The sequence below is a fragment of the Miniopterus schreibersii genome, assembly GCF_964146895.1.
Source record: "Miniopterus schreibersii genome assembly, chromosome: X".
NCBI lineage: Eukaryota > Metazoa > Chordata > Mammalia > Chiroptera > Miniopteridae > Miniopterus > Miniopterus schreibersii.
This window is the reverse complement of record NC_138104.1, coordinates 13,772,809-13,790,610: the sequence shown is the minus strand read 5'-3', so window position 1 is coordinate 13,790,610 and position 17,802 is coordinate 13,772,809.

Here is a 17,802-nt window from a genome sequence, read left to right as displayed (position 1 = left end):
TTAGCTGTGAGTTTTTCATAAACGCCCTTTATCAGGTTGAGGAAGTTCCTTTCTGGGTTTTGTTTTGTTTTTTTGAGTTTTTTTTTTCTTACAAAAGTGTGTTGCATCTTTTCAAATGCTTTTTTGGTATCTGTTAGATGATCACGTGTGTTTTTTCCTTCAAGCCAGTAATATGGTGTATTACATTGATTGATTTTCACTTACTGAGCCACCTTGCTTCCTGAAATAATTCCCATTTGGTCATGTTTTATAATCCTTTTAATATGCAGCTGGATTCCATTTGCTAGTATTTGGTTGAGACGCTTTATATCTATACTTATAAGGGATGTTGGTTTATAAGTTTTCTATTCTTGTGATGTCTTTGGCTTTGGCAACAAGATAATACTAGCCTCATATAATGAGTTAGAAAGTGTTCCCTTTTATATTTTTAGAAGGGTCTAAGAAATGTTTCTGTTAATACTCTTTGAATATTTGGTAGAATTTACCAGTGAAACTGTTTGGTCTTGGGATTTTCTGTGTTGGCAAGTTTTTGATTACTGGTTCAATCTCTGTACTTCTTATAGGTTTGTTCAGATTTTATATTTCTTTTCAAATCTGTTTTGGTAGTTTGTGTGTTTTTAGGAATTTGTGTTTCCTCTAGGTATCTAATTTGTTGGCATGTAATCATATACAGTATTTTCTTATAACCTTTTTTATTTCTATAAGGTCACTAGTAAAGTCCTCCTTTCATTCCAGATTTTAGTAATTTGAAACTTTTTTTTAAAAAAAACATCTTCTTAAAAATTTGTCAATTTTATGGATCTTTCCAAAGAACTAATTTTTGGATTTATTTAGTTTTCTATATATTTTTCTCTTTCCTATTTTGCTTATCTCCATTCTAATTTTTATCATTTTTTTTTCCTTTTGCTTGCTTCTAATTCCTTAAGGTAGGTAGTTACATTATTAATGTAACAGTTACATGTTTCTTTTTTTAAATGTAGGCATTTGCAGCTGTAAATTTCCCTCTGAGCACTGCGTTCACCGAATTCTATTAGTTTTGGTATATTGTAATTTTGTTTTCATTAATCTCCACTTATTTTCTAATTTCCCATGATTTTTTTCTTTGACCCAGTGGTTATTTAGTAGTGTTGTTTAATTGTCACATATTTGTATATTTTTTCAATTTTTCCTTTTTCATTGATTTCCAATTTCATTCCATTGTGGTCAGAGGACATACTTAGTAAGACTTCAATCTTCATAAATTAACTAAGACTTCTTTGGTGGCCTAACGTACGGTCTATCCTGTAGCATCTTCAATGTGCACTTGAGAAAAATATGTAGTGTGCTGTTTGGAGGTTGACTGTTTTGTAGATGTTTGTTAGGTCTATTTGGTTTACAGTGTTTTTCAAGTCTTGTATTTCCTTATTGGTTTTCTGTCAAGTCTTTCTATCAATTATGGAAAATGGAGCATTGAAGTCTCCAAATATCACGGTAGAACTGCTTCTATCTTCTCTCGACTCTATTTTTTAGGTGCATATGTAAAGTGTATATGTATTTCTAATTGATATATCTTGATGGATTGACATTTTTAGCATTATATAATATCCTTTTTATCTCAATAATTTTTGTCTGAAAATCTACTTTGTCTGACATTCGGAGAGCTACTCCAGCTGTCAGTTGCTTACTGTTTGCGTGGAATAGCTCCGTTTCCCACAATTCTCAGCGGATGGACCAAGGAAGGTGCGTCCCAGAAGGCCTTGCGGCGTGACTCATAGCACGTCTCTGTGACGTGTTCCGCCACTGGCTGGGTCGGAGTTGGTGAGGAGCGGTGGTCAGCTTCGCGTGCTTGTGAGGAAAACGAGGGCGTGGGGTTGGAAGAGGCCGAAGAAGAGGCCAGGACTGGGCTAGGACTGGGCTAAGACTGGACTGAGACTGAACTGGGGGGCGAGGGGCGCGCGGGCCACAGCTTTTATTGGTGGCGGCGGCGGCTGCGGCTGCCGTCGCCTCAGCAACCGCTTGGCCTGTGAGGCGGTGGCGTGACTAGGCCGCAGCGCCATGGCGATGAATTTTAGTGAGTGCGCCAGCGGCTTCCGCCACAACGAGGTGATCAGCTTCATCAACAATGAAGTCCTCATGAATGGGGGTGGCCCTGATTTCTACACGACCTTCCGCTCGCAGTCCTGGAGCGAGATAGAGGACCGGCTTCGGGCGGTCCTGACAGACCCCGACATGCCGCGCACGCGCAAGAGGGCCTGCACCTGGAGCGCGCTCGCCTTGGGCGTCCGCGTAGGCGCGAGGCAGCGCGAGCAGCTGGTGGTCCAGGTCCAGCGGCTGCAGAAGAGGGTGGAGGAGCTTGAGGGAACCGCCTGGGGTCTGGCCCCCGAGCTGCAGCGGCTGCGCGAGGAGCGCGAGGAGATGGCCTTGCAGCTGCATTTCACGCAGGCCGCCCTGCAGCGGGCGCTGAGTGAGCGTGATGTGCTTCAAGGGCGGCTGCTCCTGGTTGCAGGGTCAGTCCAGGTTGCCCTGCTGACCCGTGAAACGGCGCGGGCACCTCAAACCCAGCAGCACGGGGCCACAGCATGGCCCCCGAATGAAGAGCAGCAGAGAAATGTGGGGGCCATAGGGATGCCTGGCAGTTCCTGGGCCCAGGAAACGCAGCCGCCTCTGCCAATGCCAGTGCCATACTCATTTCCATCTCACCCACCATTCTCAATGGCATCGCCATTCTTGCCGCCTCTACCACCACCAGCAGTATTCGTGGGAGCAGAAGGCGCAGCAATGCCAGCTGGGAAGCCGCCTGCGGGGATCTACACCCCTGGCCCGTGGGCTGCAGTGGGGGCCCAGGAGGAGATGGCCCCACTGTGGAGCCAGAGGAGCCGGGGCCAGGAGGAAGGTCCTGAAATTCTCCAGGATAGAGTCCCCTTAGGGGACATCGGAAGCCTTAGACAGGAACAAGATCTAGAGAGACCCCAGGGCATGTTCAACCTGAGCGACAATAAGAATCACAGCCAGGTAAACAGTGCAGTGGGGCCCCAGGGAATAGTCCCATTTAGGGATAGCTGGAGCCACAGCCAAGAACTACATCTAGAGAGGGCCCAGGGCATGGTTACCATGGGCAACAGCGAGAACAACAGCCAGGGGAAAGGCCTAGAGAGACCCCAGAATATAGTACCCCTGGGGGCCAGTGGGAGCCATGGCCAAGAAGAAAGTTCAGAAGGACCCCAGGGGATGGTTCCTCTGGAGGGGAGCAATAGCCACTGCCAGGAAGAAGATCCAGAGAGGCCCCAGGGGAATGTCTCCCTGGGGGGCAGCAGGAGCCAGAGCCAGGAAGGAAATCCAGAGAGGCCCCAGGGGAATGTCTCCCTGGAGGGTAGCAGGAGCCAGAGCCAGGAAGGAGATCCAGAGAGGCTCCAGGAGAATGCCTCCCTGGAGGGCAGTAGGAGTCAGAACCAGGAAGGAGATCCAGAGGAACCCCAGGGGACATCCCTGGAGGGCAGTAAGAACCTTGATGTGAGAGAAAATCCAAGGAAACAGCAGGTCCAGGAGCAGAATGCCTCCCAACCAAAAGTGATAAGAGCCTCACAATCCCAGCACCAAGCTGCCTCACGCTACAATCCACACAATTGGGACTGCCCATGGTGTAAAGCAATTAATTTTTCATGGCGCAAGTTCTGCTATAGATGCAGGAAATTCTGTATGGCAGTTGGGAATGGAGATCTGAACCCAGGACAAACTCATTTCAGGAGGGTAAGCAAGAATCTAAACACTCCAAAGAAAAACCAATTTCCTAAGACACCCTTCTGATAAAAAAAAAAAAAAAAGTAACTCATTTACTTCACAGAAAATTGGAAACCAAAATTATCATAGAAAAAAATTAAATAAAAGAATCCATTATCCCATTACCCAAACTAACAACTTTTTATCATGGTGGGTGCACAGACAAAACACATATGTATTTATATTCCTTTTTCTTTTATTTTAAATTAAATTTATTGGGGTAATATTGGTTAGTAATTTTTTTTTAATTAACTTGAACAAAGGGGATGTTTTTGAGTGTCTTACTCTTTAAATAAGGGATTTCTCCTAATTGCATTGAAGTTCACAGGTGGTGAATTCTGGATGGCTGATGCTGATTGGCTGACACCCTGGAGATGCTGAAATAATAAAGCCTTTTTCCTCCTTTTCCACTCCTTTCTGTTTTCTCTAACCCCCTTTCCCTGAAAATGCCATGTCTTTGGCTGGGAACAGCCATGTGTTTTTTAAGGTTATACGCTATATCGAATTTTAGGAGCATTGCTTTTCCGTGAAAATGCTATTCCTTTGTAACCTACTGCAGTGTTCATGTTTGCTTCTTGCCTTTTTTAAGTTTTACAGGTGAACGCCTGTTTTTCTGTTTCTGAGCCTCATGAATTTGCCTGTTGCTGAAGAAGCTGAACCTGTTCCATTAGAAGATTTCCAAGGAGTCTAAAGAAATCACACCATCCAAGAAGAGAAGTCAGGGGAGAAGAGATGCTTTGAGATGCTTTTGCATTCATCGGGGGGAAAGGAAGAACAAAATAATTTTATTAGAATTTAATTTCTTTGTTGAGACAAGGAATTAATTCATAAGGTTGCATTGTTAAATTCCACAGATGGCAAATTTGATGCATTTCATGAAATCTGTTAAATAAAGTTATTCTCTAATATATGTTTGGAACTAGACTTATGTGTTAAATATCTGGTGCACACGCTCTGGCCGGTGTGGCTTAGTGGTTAGAGCATTGGCCCTTACACCTAAGGGTTGTGGGTTCAATTTCCGGTCACAGGCACAAACCTGGGTTGCAGGTTTGATTCCTGGCCCAGGTCTGGGCACGTGCGGGAGGCACCTAATTGATGGATGTGTCTCTTTCACATCAATGTTTCTCTCTCTCTCTCTCCTTCTCCCTCCCGTCCTTCCACGCTCTCTAAAAGTCAATGGAAAAAATATCCTTGGGTGAGGATTAACAGAAAAAAAATCTGGTGCACACATTATAACCTTATTTAGTGAGTTTGGTTAGATTACAGGAGAGAGCATAATTTGAGATACAAAATAGATCAGAGGTGACTTCTTTGCCTTGCATGTAGTGTGACCCTTGGGTAAACCCGACTGAAATAACATCCAGATATTTTTGCAATTTTGAGAGCAACATCAAAAAGACTTTCATGAAAGGACTTGCGTAACATGACTACTCGTCTCATGGATCCCAGGTGAGACAAATGAGCAGTGGCAAATAATGGAAAAGTGGCCTTGTTATTGGTGAGGTGCTGTGTCCTCACCTGTTGCCAGCTTCTTGGGGTGCTGGAATAATTTTTGAGGCCCCCATAGGAGGATGAGGTGTTGTGGAAAGTTTTATTTCTGTAGAATTAAACCCCTGAGTTTCCAAGGTCCCATCTCCCTCCATCCCACCAAGGAAAAGCCCCGTTTTGCCTTCATCAGAGCTAAGACCAAAGCCATTGCCCAGAATTTCCACTCCATATTTGCACAGTCCAGTCCAGTCCAGTCCAGCTAGGTTAAATTAGCTTGTGTTCCCAGCTGCAGTCCATTTCATGTGGGGTATGCATGGCTATGGGCCATGTGGTTTGTAAGACCACATGGTTATGGAAAGAACAAGGGTGAGTGCAAGGAAGCAGGAACAAAACCAGAGGAACAGGAAAGAGATTTTCTGTGTCTGTGGATTGTGTATTCCCAAATTTTTGTGGGCTTGCAGTGGCTCTACCCCTCTAGCCACTGATCTTTGTTCCCAGGTTAGACTAACAGGCAAGCACCTTCCCCACATCACCACAACTTCACTGTGCATGCTCTATCATTCCCTTTGTTGGAGCCCTTCCCCCAGTGATCTGCAGGGAATGGACTGGTGATTCCCTGTGGAGCATGAAGTTGCGGCTTCCTGGTGAAGCTGCCCAGATGACCATGCTTATAATGTTTGGCTTTCTCTTTTGCTCCTTTCCTATTATTAATATTAATAACTAACTAATTACAACAGTAACAGCTTCACAAGGATGCAAGCTGGAGTTTTCTGGCACTCTGCTGATTTCCTCCCTTGAGAGGGACAGCTGTCCTGGTTGCCTGAAAGACGACTGGGTGACTGTCTTAAAGAAGGACAGTGCTCCAGGAGTGTTGGCGATACACTTGAGCCCTGAGCCTCGGCCACTTTCATCGCAAGTCCCTTTCCAGTCAAGAGTGGATGAAGAGCCAAAGGAATTCCAAGGACAGACATCGTGCTTCTCTTGGGAGGACTAACTGGATTAAACATAGACTGGACTGGGTGGGACAGGCGCTCTTCAGAATGCCCTGGGCTTCTTGTCTTCCACTTGGTATATTCTCTGTGGGCTCTCCAGAGGCAGGTGGAGCCTGGGTGTGAGAAGTCAGATCAGCCTCTTGTTTGAACAAAAGATGTCCTAGAGTTTCCCCCTTGAGGTCTCAGCTCACCAAGCTCAACCTTTGTCAGGATTTTTTTATTCTAACTAGAAATAAAGCGTGTGCACTTCCCTGTGGTGTCTTATGTAGTGTGCATCTCAGGGCAGGTTTACTCAAAGGCTGCAGCTTAAATCTGTATCTTCCCTCCATCCTGCTGAGGTGAAAAGTCAATCTCATGCACTACTGAAGGGCCCCTCCTCTTCCTGAGAGTTACTCAAGGATGGGAGGGGGAGACTGTGGGGCCTTCAATCATTTTGTGATTTTCCCTGTTACCCTCACTGTCCAAGTCCACATGGTCCCTCAAAGATGGGCATCTCTGCTGCTTCTGAGCCCATGGGGCATGAGAGGTGAGGTGGAGAGGGGGCTTCTATCTAGGCTAGGAGACCTAATGCCTGGTGTCCAGCCACCCTATGTGCACCATTTCCCTGAGGCCCGTCCCTCTCGGTAGAAATTTCCCTCCTGCATTTCTGTTTTCCAAGGCACTGTTCCCTCCCTCCTATGCACAATCCCATCAAGGAGCTCAGGATTCTGGAAAGCAGCCAGGCTTAGACAGTCTGCTAATAAGAGAAATGTTCCCTGAGGCAAATGGGGGTGACTGGCTACCTGCTGGGTACAGGGGCAGAGAGGGGGCAGAGCACAGATGTGATCCTGCCCCACCAGCTTTCTCTCTTTCCTCAGAGGCCTGATTACCTGGAGGCCTTGGTTACTTGGGAGATCACTGAGGAGGAAGGGGACCATCAGGGACAGCAAGCCAAAGCTGTTTTCTGGGTTGGGGCTGGCTTTGTGATACTCATGTGTATGTGTGTGCTGATAGCTCCCTGGAATTTTGGGAGGATGGGACACAGATGAGACTTGGGAATTTTTCAGCATTATCCATTTTGATGTACCACCAAGCCATTCTAGATCTCACCACAGTTGCTTCATTGATGGTTTCAAATGGACTCTGCTGTTCATTGGCATGCCTTTGAGTTGGCATGAAGGCAGACTCATCCTGTGCATAGCTTTTATATAGTCTAATATGATTATGGACTTTCAGGGCTGACTTTTTCCAAAGCTACCTGAATCATTGAGGCTGTCAAATCACTGCTTTCTTCTGGGCTGGGTACACACAAGAAAAGGCAGCAGGTCTGAGGCAAGAACCTGGACTTTTGGAGTTAGAGAGACCTGAGTTCAGATACTTGCTCTGCTGTTCACTAGCTGTGTGACCTTGAACAAGTTACTGAAGTTTTCTGATCCTCCCAAAAGTGTTGGCTCCTTTCTACCCTCAGGATTCTGCTCTGTGACAATGGGCTAATGGGTATAAAGGATTGTTAATATGGTAAGAACTCCATTGAGTGCTTACTATGTGCCAGGCACTCCAAGCACATTCTCCTTTTGGTGACTCTAAGGTATAGTAAGCAGCCATACTAACAGTTCTTCAAAAGTGAGCGTTACTACCCCCGGTTTACAGATGTGGTAACTCAATATCCAAATTTGGGGATTGGTGAAGCCTGGCTACAAAGTGCAATTTTACTGGTTCTAATGTCTGTGCTCTTTCTATTATACCATGTTGCCTTAACATTTTACCCTTACTGAGAAATATATTTGTGTGTTACCATAAATCATCAATGCCTAAATCCAATGAAATGACTGTAATGCAGAGACTTTGAGGCATAGTGGCAGTCTGGTGACTATGGAGCTGCTCTTATAGAATCTCTCAAGCTTTGGGATGCGTGACCACCTAGGCTAGGCTGCCAGGACTGTAAAAAAAAAAAAAAAAAAAGAAAGAAAAAAGGGGAACTTTAGGCAGTGGGAGTGACTTGTATTTGATTCAGTAGACTAGCCTTATGAAAAGTTCATAGAGCCGAGTTCAATACTATTAAGACAAAGCCCATCCCTACTGCTTAATCTAAAGTCTGTCTGAATGACTGTTTTTGTTTGAAGTGCCAGTTGTAACAGTCCAATTTATATGCATATATACTTTTCAGAGAGAAAGTAGGGGGAAAGGACACTTCAAAAGCTTCAGACTCATATTGCAAAATGGGGAATGGAATTAATGTGTTTTAAATCATGGTACTAAATCTATGACAGAGTGGCAAAGAAATGCATAATTTCCTTATCGCATGCTTGGTAAAGTCTCAACACCAAATAGTAGCAGATTCTTATTATGTGGTGCAGGCACTGTGCATAGCATTCTTGAGCGGTTTCCTCACTTCTAACACATGATAGAGTGAGTACATCCACTGGCACTAAGCCTCATCTAAGCTTAAGGATACCAAACAGCCCTGGCCTGTGACCTTATGAAGCTGCTATTGACAAGATTTTCTCGTTTACTGTGTTTGCTCTTTGACCAAACTTCGGACAGGTATTCAGGACCACAGTGCAATAGGCATCGGAAGTGCTGTGCACTGGGTATAAATACCCCCTGGGGATCTAATACAATTAATTCCTTGAGTACCACTCCCTTTTTGGTTCTCTGTTGGAAACACTCTATTCAATGGGCCTAATAATCCCTCCAGTAGGTCAGATCCTGGTACACCTAGCCCAACTTCTCTGGGGCATAAAGAAATTGTAGAAAAGCATTATATCTTCATTAGTGTCAATTTTAGAAGAAATGTCAATAAGAATCTCTAGCTTTATTATTATTATTATTATTATTATTATTATTATTATTATACAGATCAAGCAAACAGCATGCATGCAGAGAAGGCTTCCTATGTGCTGGGCACTGTGTTAGACTCTGTGGAAGTGATCATTACTGCTTTTGATGATCTCCTGTTCTATTAGAAGAAATAAGACCAATATACATCAAACACTAGTTATCAGCCTTTTCATCAATTGTCCTATCATATTTTCTGGTCTGTAGATATCAGTTTCTAAAAGATCCTGTGTATCAAACAGCATTAGTTAATAAATGATTATTTTCTCATTTAAAATTAAGAAAGCCAGTATGTCTATAAAGTCTGCTCCCACAAAATTGATATAATTTCAACTAAAAGTGGTCACTTGCCATTTAAGTTTAAGTTTTTTTGTGAGGATTCAATGACTATTATTATTACTATTATATTATTATTACATGCCACCTAATCACAGGCAAATGGACCGTTTTACTAGGCTCTTTGTAATACTGCCAATACTTCAGAATCCATCAGTGCTACCTTCTTTAACTTCTATGAGCTTTGGGAAGACAAGTTAGGAATAATTTCTGTAGAAAGCTAGGAGTGTTAATACATGCAAAGTACCAGTAAGTGTTAAAGGATTTTAGTGGAGTCCAAGTTCAGTATGTACCATTTTGGGTTGCAAAGCTTCCATAGTAGCCAGATGGTTTCACATTTTGCCCCTAGTCAATGAAAAAGTTGCTGGAAAAGTTGACTTTGTTTTTCTTTGAAATAATATGCAGTATTACAGCTTCACTTGTGACATTCTCCAGCTTTGTTTTTTATGTTTATATCTACTATTTTAGGTTTTATTCTTCATTCTGCACTACATTACAAAAATAATTGCACACAAGGCAGAAACTTGTGATTACTTTTGTGGTAGGCAGCATTAAACCATACCCCAGTGTTTATAAAATGATGACAAAGAGCTCTCTGAGGGTTTTGTCTGTAAGTAAAAGTTTTAGGATATTTAATCTCATTTATTCTTTAGCTTGACATATATTTACTTTGATCATTCAGTGAGCCATATTGGTTCCAGGAAAGAAAAGGATTGAGTGAGTATTGAAAAAATTTCATGCTTTTACCACTACAATTCCTGATATTGTCTAGATAGTTTTGAAACTTCAGAACATATATGACCTGCTTTGTAAAAGAGTCATACTATTGAGCTCCCTGTTAGTCAATGTTTCTAGCATTTTTTCATGAAGTATTTATTACTGAGAAGAAAAAGAAAAAGAATGTCAATGTTGCATCTGTAACTACAAAATGCATTTAGAAATCCACCATTAGCTGTTTTGTTTGCTGGATTATAATATTTCATTGGTACAAAGCTGCTCAGGGGAAACATTGATACAGTTCATTTCTTTCCATTACTTTGCCAAATTTCGGTGTATGCGGTATATAGATCAAAGTGGTTATCCATGGTTTAAAATAGAGGTTTCTTTAAAAATGTTCAGGCAAAAAAAATAGAGAGATGAAATAACAGTGTCTTGGACCTTAATCTTTTAGTTTAAGCTCCAGTGGTGGAACTTTATTTTTGAGCATCCAAGAAAGAGAACAGATCTTTAGAAGGAAAGCTGGAGCCTTTCTTTTTTCTACAAAGAAGTGATACTTCCTTGTTCTGGTGTCATATCCCAAGTGCCTGCACCAGGATGAAGGGAGGTAGAAGATTCCGTCACGGTCCAAAGGTGACCGGGTTGATGAGACCAAAAAGACTATGTGATGATTTATTTGTGTCAGGTGCCAAGGTGTGAGATGTGCAAAGTTGTTTCTATAAACCAAAGTGAGGCAGACCACATGATAGACACTGGGAAACGATGAACGTGAAAGAAGTCCATGTCAGAAATGATATACTCCTTGAGGCAAATAAGAAGCCACACTCTCTGCACAGAGTTCTCTCTACAAAGGGAAAGAAGAGGGGGAAAGCAAGAGAGCTAATTCGGTGCCGGTATTGTGTTACGATCTGGGTGTGCAAAGATTACGATAACAGCATCATCCCTCTTTGAGGAGTTCAAGGACTAGTGGGAAAAAGAAACTTCGAGGGTCTCTTAGATTCCAGGTGCATCACATACGTCATTTCATTTCATCTTCACAGGGAAAGATAAGTAAAAACTGGCTAAGAGTGTCCTTCATTTGGCCTAGAAAACAGAGAAAAAGGAGGATTGTATACTGTATATCCAGGTCTTCCCAGGATAGAAGATGACCATTTAAAAAAATAATCTACTCAGTGTTCCATTACTTTGGATAGAGAAGCTGATGATCCAGATTCCAGACCTATAAACCTAAGCGAATAGACCTTGACTCTATAAGAGCCTTCCAATGCGTACTAACCAACCAGGTTCACACAGTGTATCTGATCTCATAAGGCATGTAGATAGATATAGACATACTACAAGCCGGGTCATGGGAACAGTTGACACTTGAGAAGTGTGGAAAAATATTCTAGAAGTCAAAATTACAGTCTCTAGATGGGCGACTGAAGCCTGACCAATCTAGTGCAGTGACCTCAGAATTCATGTTGGGAGGCAGAAGAGGATAGTGCTGAAATGCAAAGGCTTTGAAGTCAGCAGCCTGTGTTCAAGTCCTGGGCCTGACACTGACCAGTTGTGGCACCTTGAGCAGGCCACCTCTGAGTTTTGGCTTTCCCATTGGTAAAATGGGAATCATGACAGTATACGTTTCATAGGGTTGTTGATGTAAATAAATAAATAAGAAAGATAAAATACATGCAAAGTGCTTAGCAAGAATGTCTGAAATGTAGTACGCAGTTAACAAATATTAGCTGTTATTCCCAGAATAAAACCTCAGAAGCAGGCAGAGTTTCAGCTAGAGTTAGGGAGCACCCTCTGAGTCATGAAGGAAGTAAAATTAGGACAAGTTAAAGGAACTGTACGTAGGAGACAGAAAGATAAAGAACTCGCTGTCTTGAGTAGGTTGTGTAGGTTCAGAATATAAATTGAGTTAGATGTCCTTAGAGCCCTAGAGCCCAGTCTCTGTGCCCCCAGAGCCCCATCCTTTACTCTAGCACAGCTCTTACTAAGTGAATTCTAATTGTCTGTTACTTGTCTGTCTCCTTTGCTAGACTGTGAGCTACTTGAGTGCACATATGTGCTTTCTTTCTCTCTAACCTAAGTACCTATTACAGTGTCTGTCACACAAGAGATGCTTATAAGTGTTGCTTCAAAGAGTAAACATATTTAAAATAGGCTTAAATTGACACACACGACAACCCTGTCTCTGGCTTTTCATGTACAAAAGGGTGTTAAAAAAAATAGCCTCATAGATAAACTCAAATACTATCAAAATGAGGTGCTCTTTTTTAAAAAGACATTCAATTTTTTTCTTTTCTCATTTTTGTAAAGGAAGTGAATTTTAGTGTCAAGATAATGTGTAAACTCACCACAAGTGGCAATATCAGAACACTGTCACAGGAGAATTCACACCTATATATGAGCTAGTTGAAGAACAAAGTTAGTTTTCGAAGGTTAGAGAAAAATATTCTGAAATGTCACATCCACTCTGTAAAACTGACTACCCTTGGCATCATCCTTTTAATCTACCTGGGTTTGAGAATAGCCTAGGGCATTTGAAATGTAGACAATTAGCACCTCAGACAGGGCATCCACATGCAAAATTCTGTCACCTCTCAGAGGCTCAGGAGGTGACAAGTTTAGATAAGAAGACACTTTCAACCTTGGCTGACAGTTAGTCAATGCTTTTATATTTGATTTAAATGGTGCAGTTTGCTTTCAGCTGTGAACCGCTCTTCCTCCACCTCATGGTTTTTATTTCTCAAGCCATTTAAAAACAACAGGAAAAAAATCTTTTCTCTATGGGGTGAGAATGGAGGAAACGGCTTTTGCTTCTTGTATACAAATGAGTTTAGTTCATCTCTCCTCTGTTTCTCACTAAAGTAAGCTTGATTTTCCTTTAAAACATGGAATGTTAAAGCTGGAAGTAGCCTTAGGGGTCATCTGGTTCAACTCTATTTGATGGATGGAGAAAATGAAGCTGAGAGAGAGAAAGTGATTTAGCAGCAAAACATGGAACATAGAGATTAAAGATGGCGGCAGACTGAGTGGAAGCTACACTGACACCCTCCCAGGAACAAACTGGAATTACAACTAAAACACAGAAAAACCACCCTGAATAATCAACTGCAACTGAAGACGAGCTGGAGAGCACCCTCATAACCAAGGAGGAAAAGTGGAGACCACGTAGAGACTGGTAGGAAGGGTGGAGGTGCGAGAGGGCTGGCTGGGCTCCCACAGGCAGCACCTGAAGGTCCGGAGGGAGATCTCAGCCATGGGGGGTTCCCACTGAGGACTCTGGGGCCTAAACCACAAGCTGGACTTCCCAGCCAAGAACATCAGAACTGAGAAAGGTGCCCACATAACATCTGGCTGTGAAAAGCAGCCGGGTTTCTGTCTGCCAGGGAGAGGTGGCTAGAAATGCAGGCACCTTCCTAAAGAGCCAATGCAAAAAGTTTTCTGTGCAGCCACTCACCTTGGGCTCCAGCAGAGAGAGGGAAGAGTCGGCTGGAGCTGTGTGGGGAGAGTCTGGGGTTGTGGGCTCTGGAGAGTGAGATCCGGGGATGCCCGTCTGGATTCCTGTGCGAGTCATTCCCCCAGACTGTGGAGGACTTCTTTCTCTGGCAGGGAATTTTCAGCTTTTGTCTGAGGGGGGAAGCAATTGCCCCACCCTGCTGGAAAGCCTCTTGCCCTGCCCAGAGGAGTTTCTACAACCTGAGGCTCCTTAAGAGACTGATAACAACCAGCTGCCCCACCCTGTGGAGTTTGTACAGCCTGAGGCTCATTAAGAGAATCAGATTAATCAGCCTGCAGGTAGAGGCAGACCTCATATTGCTTTGAGTCTTTGCCTGATCTGCTTATGGACCCGGGCCTTGGAAAAGCAAACTTTAGTGTACATCTTGGTTCTGTCCAAATGCACCCAGTCCCAGCAGAGGAGACCTAAAGCCGAGGGTTGTTGATGGCTCCAAACAGGGTACTCAGGGCCAGTTATAAACTGTGTCTGGCATTGGCCTGCACCAGAGATCCTCCAAAAAGACTGAAAGTCCTAGCAGATCTACCTAATATATAGAAACAAACCTAAACAGGCAGCCAAAATAGGGAGACAAAAAAACAAGGCCCAAATGAAAGAACAAGAGAAGCCTCCAGAAAAAGAGCTAAATGAGATGGAGATAAGCAATCTATCAGATATAGAGTTCAGAATACTGATTATAAGAATACAGCATAAAAAAAAAGATATGGAAACTATGAAGGAAATTAAGAATGACATAGCAGAAATAAAGGATACATTTGAAGGAATAAACAGCAGATTAGAAGAAGCTGAGGATCAGATCAACAAATTAGAAGACAGGGTAGAAAAAAATCAATCAGAGATCCAAAAAGAAAAACAATTAAAAAAACAGGAGGATAGTCTAAGGGAGCTGTGGGACATCATGAAATGTAACAATATTCGCATCATAGGAGTGCCAGAGGAGGTCAAAAGTAAGCAAGGGTTAGAGAACCTGCTTGAAGAAATAATGGCAGAAAACTTCCCTAACCTGGTCAAGGAAAAGGTCACACAAGTTGAGGAGGCACAGAGAGTCCCAAGCAAGAAGAATCCAAAGAGGCCCATGCCCACACACATCATAGTTAAAATGCCAAGAATTCAAGATAAAGAGAGAATATTAATCGCAGCAAGAGAAAAGCAATCTGTTACCTACAAAGGAGCCCCCATAAGGCTGTCAGATGACTTCTCATCAGAAACTCTACAGGCCAGAGGGAATGGCATGAAGTACTGAAGGTAATGCAAAACAAGGATCTGAAACCAAGACTACTCTATCCAGCAAGGCTATCATTCAAGATGGATGGTGAAATAAAGAGCTTCCCAGACAAAAAAAGGCTAAAGGAGTTTATTACCACCAAATCAGCACTGGAGGAAATGTTAAAGGGACTGCTGCTGTAATTAGAAGTAGAAATAGAGAGAAAGAGAAACATAGGCATAAAGAATTAAAATGGCAATAGGTATGTATCAATAATAACCTTGAATGTAAATGGATTAAATGCTCCAAGAAAAAGACATAGGGTGACTGAATGGATAAGAAAACAAGACCCAAATATATGCTGTCTTTGAGAGACCCACCTCAAAACAAAAGACTCACACAGGATGAGAGTGAAGGAATGAAAATGAAAAAAAAAGCTGGGGTATCAATACTTATATCGGATAAAATAGACTTCAAAATGAAGACCATTACGGGAAATAAGAAAGGTCACTACATAATACTAAAGGGATTGATCCAACAAGAGGATATAACCCTGATAAACATATACGCGCCCAATATAGGAGCACCTAAATTTATAAAAAACTTCTAGAGAACTTTAAGGGAGAGATCGACAGCACGACAGTCATAGTAGGGGACTTTAACACCCCACTGACTTCACTGGATAGGTCTTCCAGACAAAAAATCAACAAGGAAACAGTGACCCTAAATGACGCACTAGATCAGATGGATTTGATTGACATTTACAGAACATTCCAGCCCAAAGCTGCAGAATATACATTCTTCTCAAGTGCACATCAGTAGATGAGTGGATTAAAAAAAAAAAAAAAAAAAAAAGTGGTACATTTACACCATGGAATACTATGCAGCTATAAAAAAGAAGCATCACTTATCCTTCGGGACAGCATGGGGGGAACTGGAGAGTATTATGCTAAGTGAAATAAGCCAGTCAGAGAAAGACAAGTACCATATGATGTCACTCATATGTGGAATCTAATGAGCAAAATAAACTGATGAACAAAATAGATCCAGAGACATAGAAGCATGGAGCAGACTGAGGGATCTCAGAGGGAAGGTGGAGTGTGGGGTGGGGAGAGATTAATCAAAGAACTTCTATGTCTATAAGTATAACCCAAGGACACAGACATTGTTATGGGGAAGGCCTGGGGGTGGGGTGGATTTGAGGTGGAGGGGATCAATGGGGGAACAAAGGGAACATCTGTAATAATTTCAACAATAAATATAAATTTTAAAAAAACACATGGAATATAACTTGAGTCTCGTAATTGCTGGACTACTTACTCCTTCCAATTCATGTGCCCATTTCTAAAGTGGGCCAAAGGCATGTAGAGCCAAATGTGTGTGTGTGTGTGTGTTTTCTCTTATTTTCTTGAGAGCACTGATTTCATTCATTCATTCACTCACTCAACAAATATATTTAGCATCTACTATGCAGCAGACCCTGAGGATACAGTAGTGATGAAGGTACAAAAAATCCCGCTGTCATGGACCCTACATTCTTGTGGAGGAGTCAGACAATAAACAATCAGATAACTCTGGTTTTAAGTGGATTATACGTGTATTTGGGCCGCATTCTTCCTAACTCTCTCCTGGCGCCTGCATTGCCCCCCTCTTTCACTTTTTCCCCTTTCCTGCCTTTCGAGGATGGCGAGAGGGAAGGAAGAGGGCCCTTTCAATCCCTCTTTCTCTACACTTGAAGCTCAGCGTGAAGTTTTGAATTTGCTCAAGTCGGGTTTAGTACGGGTGCAGCACTAGAACGCAGATGTCAGTAGTTTTCATCAGCACGCAGTAGTGGGCTGGCTCAGCTGTCAGCTTGCTTGTGAGGTGACAAGGAGGTACTGGATGTGAGCGTTGTACTATTACCTTATAATTTGTCTGTTCTTTTTTGATACGATTTTACTCGGGCTGCACCCCATTGTGCCCGGCTGCTTTGACAGGTGTGCTATTTCTGCAACAGAGAACAAAACAGAACGAAAAGAAGCGTGCATGCTACGTTTTGCTGTCAGATCCAGGTTACACTGTTCCTAAGTTTGTGGATGATCTGTTCAGGGTTGTTCAGAGACAGAAAAGGTTAGGTTTTGTTTTTCCCTATGAGATACTGAATGTTCTCATGGTTGACCGCACAGGTGGGCTGCTGTCCATATGCATCGGATGAAGGGGTCTCCTTCCCTGTCTTCTGCTTTTGTGTTTCAAATTCCACCATTGTGATTGATTTCTCTGGGCTAATCATTTGCCTGCTCAAAATAGAAAGAGTTCAGGGAGGACTAACCTCTCAAGTCTGTAACATTGGTGTATACAATCACTTATCAGATCAACTTCACCCTTGACCCAGGGTATTTAAAAGGGCGAGAGGTGAAGTTGGCCCTAAACAAATGAGGTAGGAAGCTGATGAGACAATCTTGGCTCAGGTCCCCAGAGCAGCCCCAAGTATCATCTCGAATACTGTTTTGTTTATTTATTTTTATTCTTGGTGGTGCAAATGACTGTAGGAGGCTTATGTTTTTACTTTATCTACTAAAGTTGAGAGATTGTAGCATTGAGCATGCTTCAATCATGGACAGTTACTACTAGCTGTCACTGACATCTTAGAGGATTATTCTCAAGCCTAGTAGGTGTAGAGCAAATATTTCGCTTTGGTACAAGGCAGCTCTGTGCATCTGCTCCATTGGTAGGACATGTGATTATTTATTTATTTATTTATTTGAGAGAGAGGAAGGGAGAGAGAAGGAGAGAGAAACATTGACGTAAGAAAGAAACATCAATCGGCTGCCTTGAACCCGCTACTCAGGTATGCGCCCTGCCTGGGAACGAAACCCACTACCCTTGGGTGTACAGGATGATGCTCTAACCAACGGGACTACACCTGCCAGGGCAACGTGTGAGGATTTAAAAGTTGTTTTCCCTGTAGAGCTCCCAGCCTTGCTATGATCTCAAGGAACTAGGTA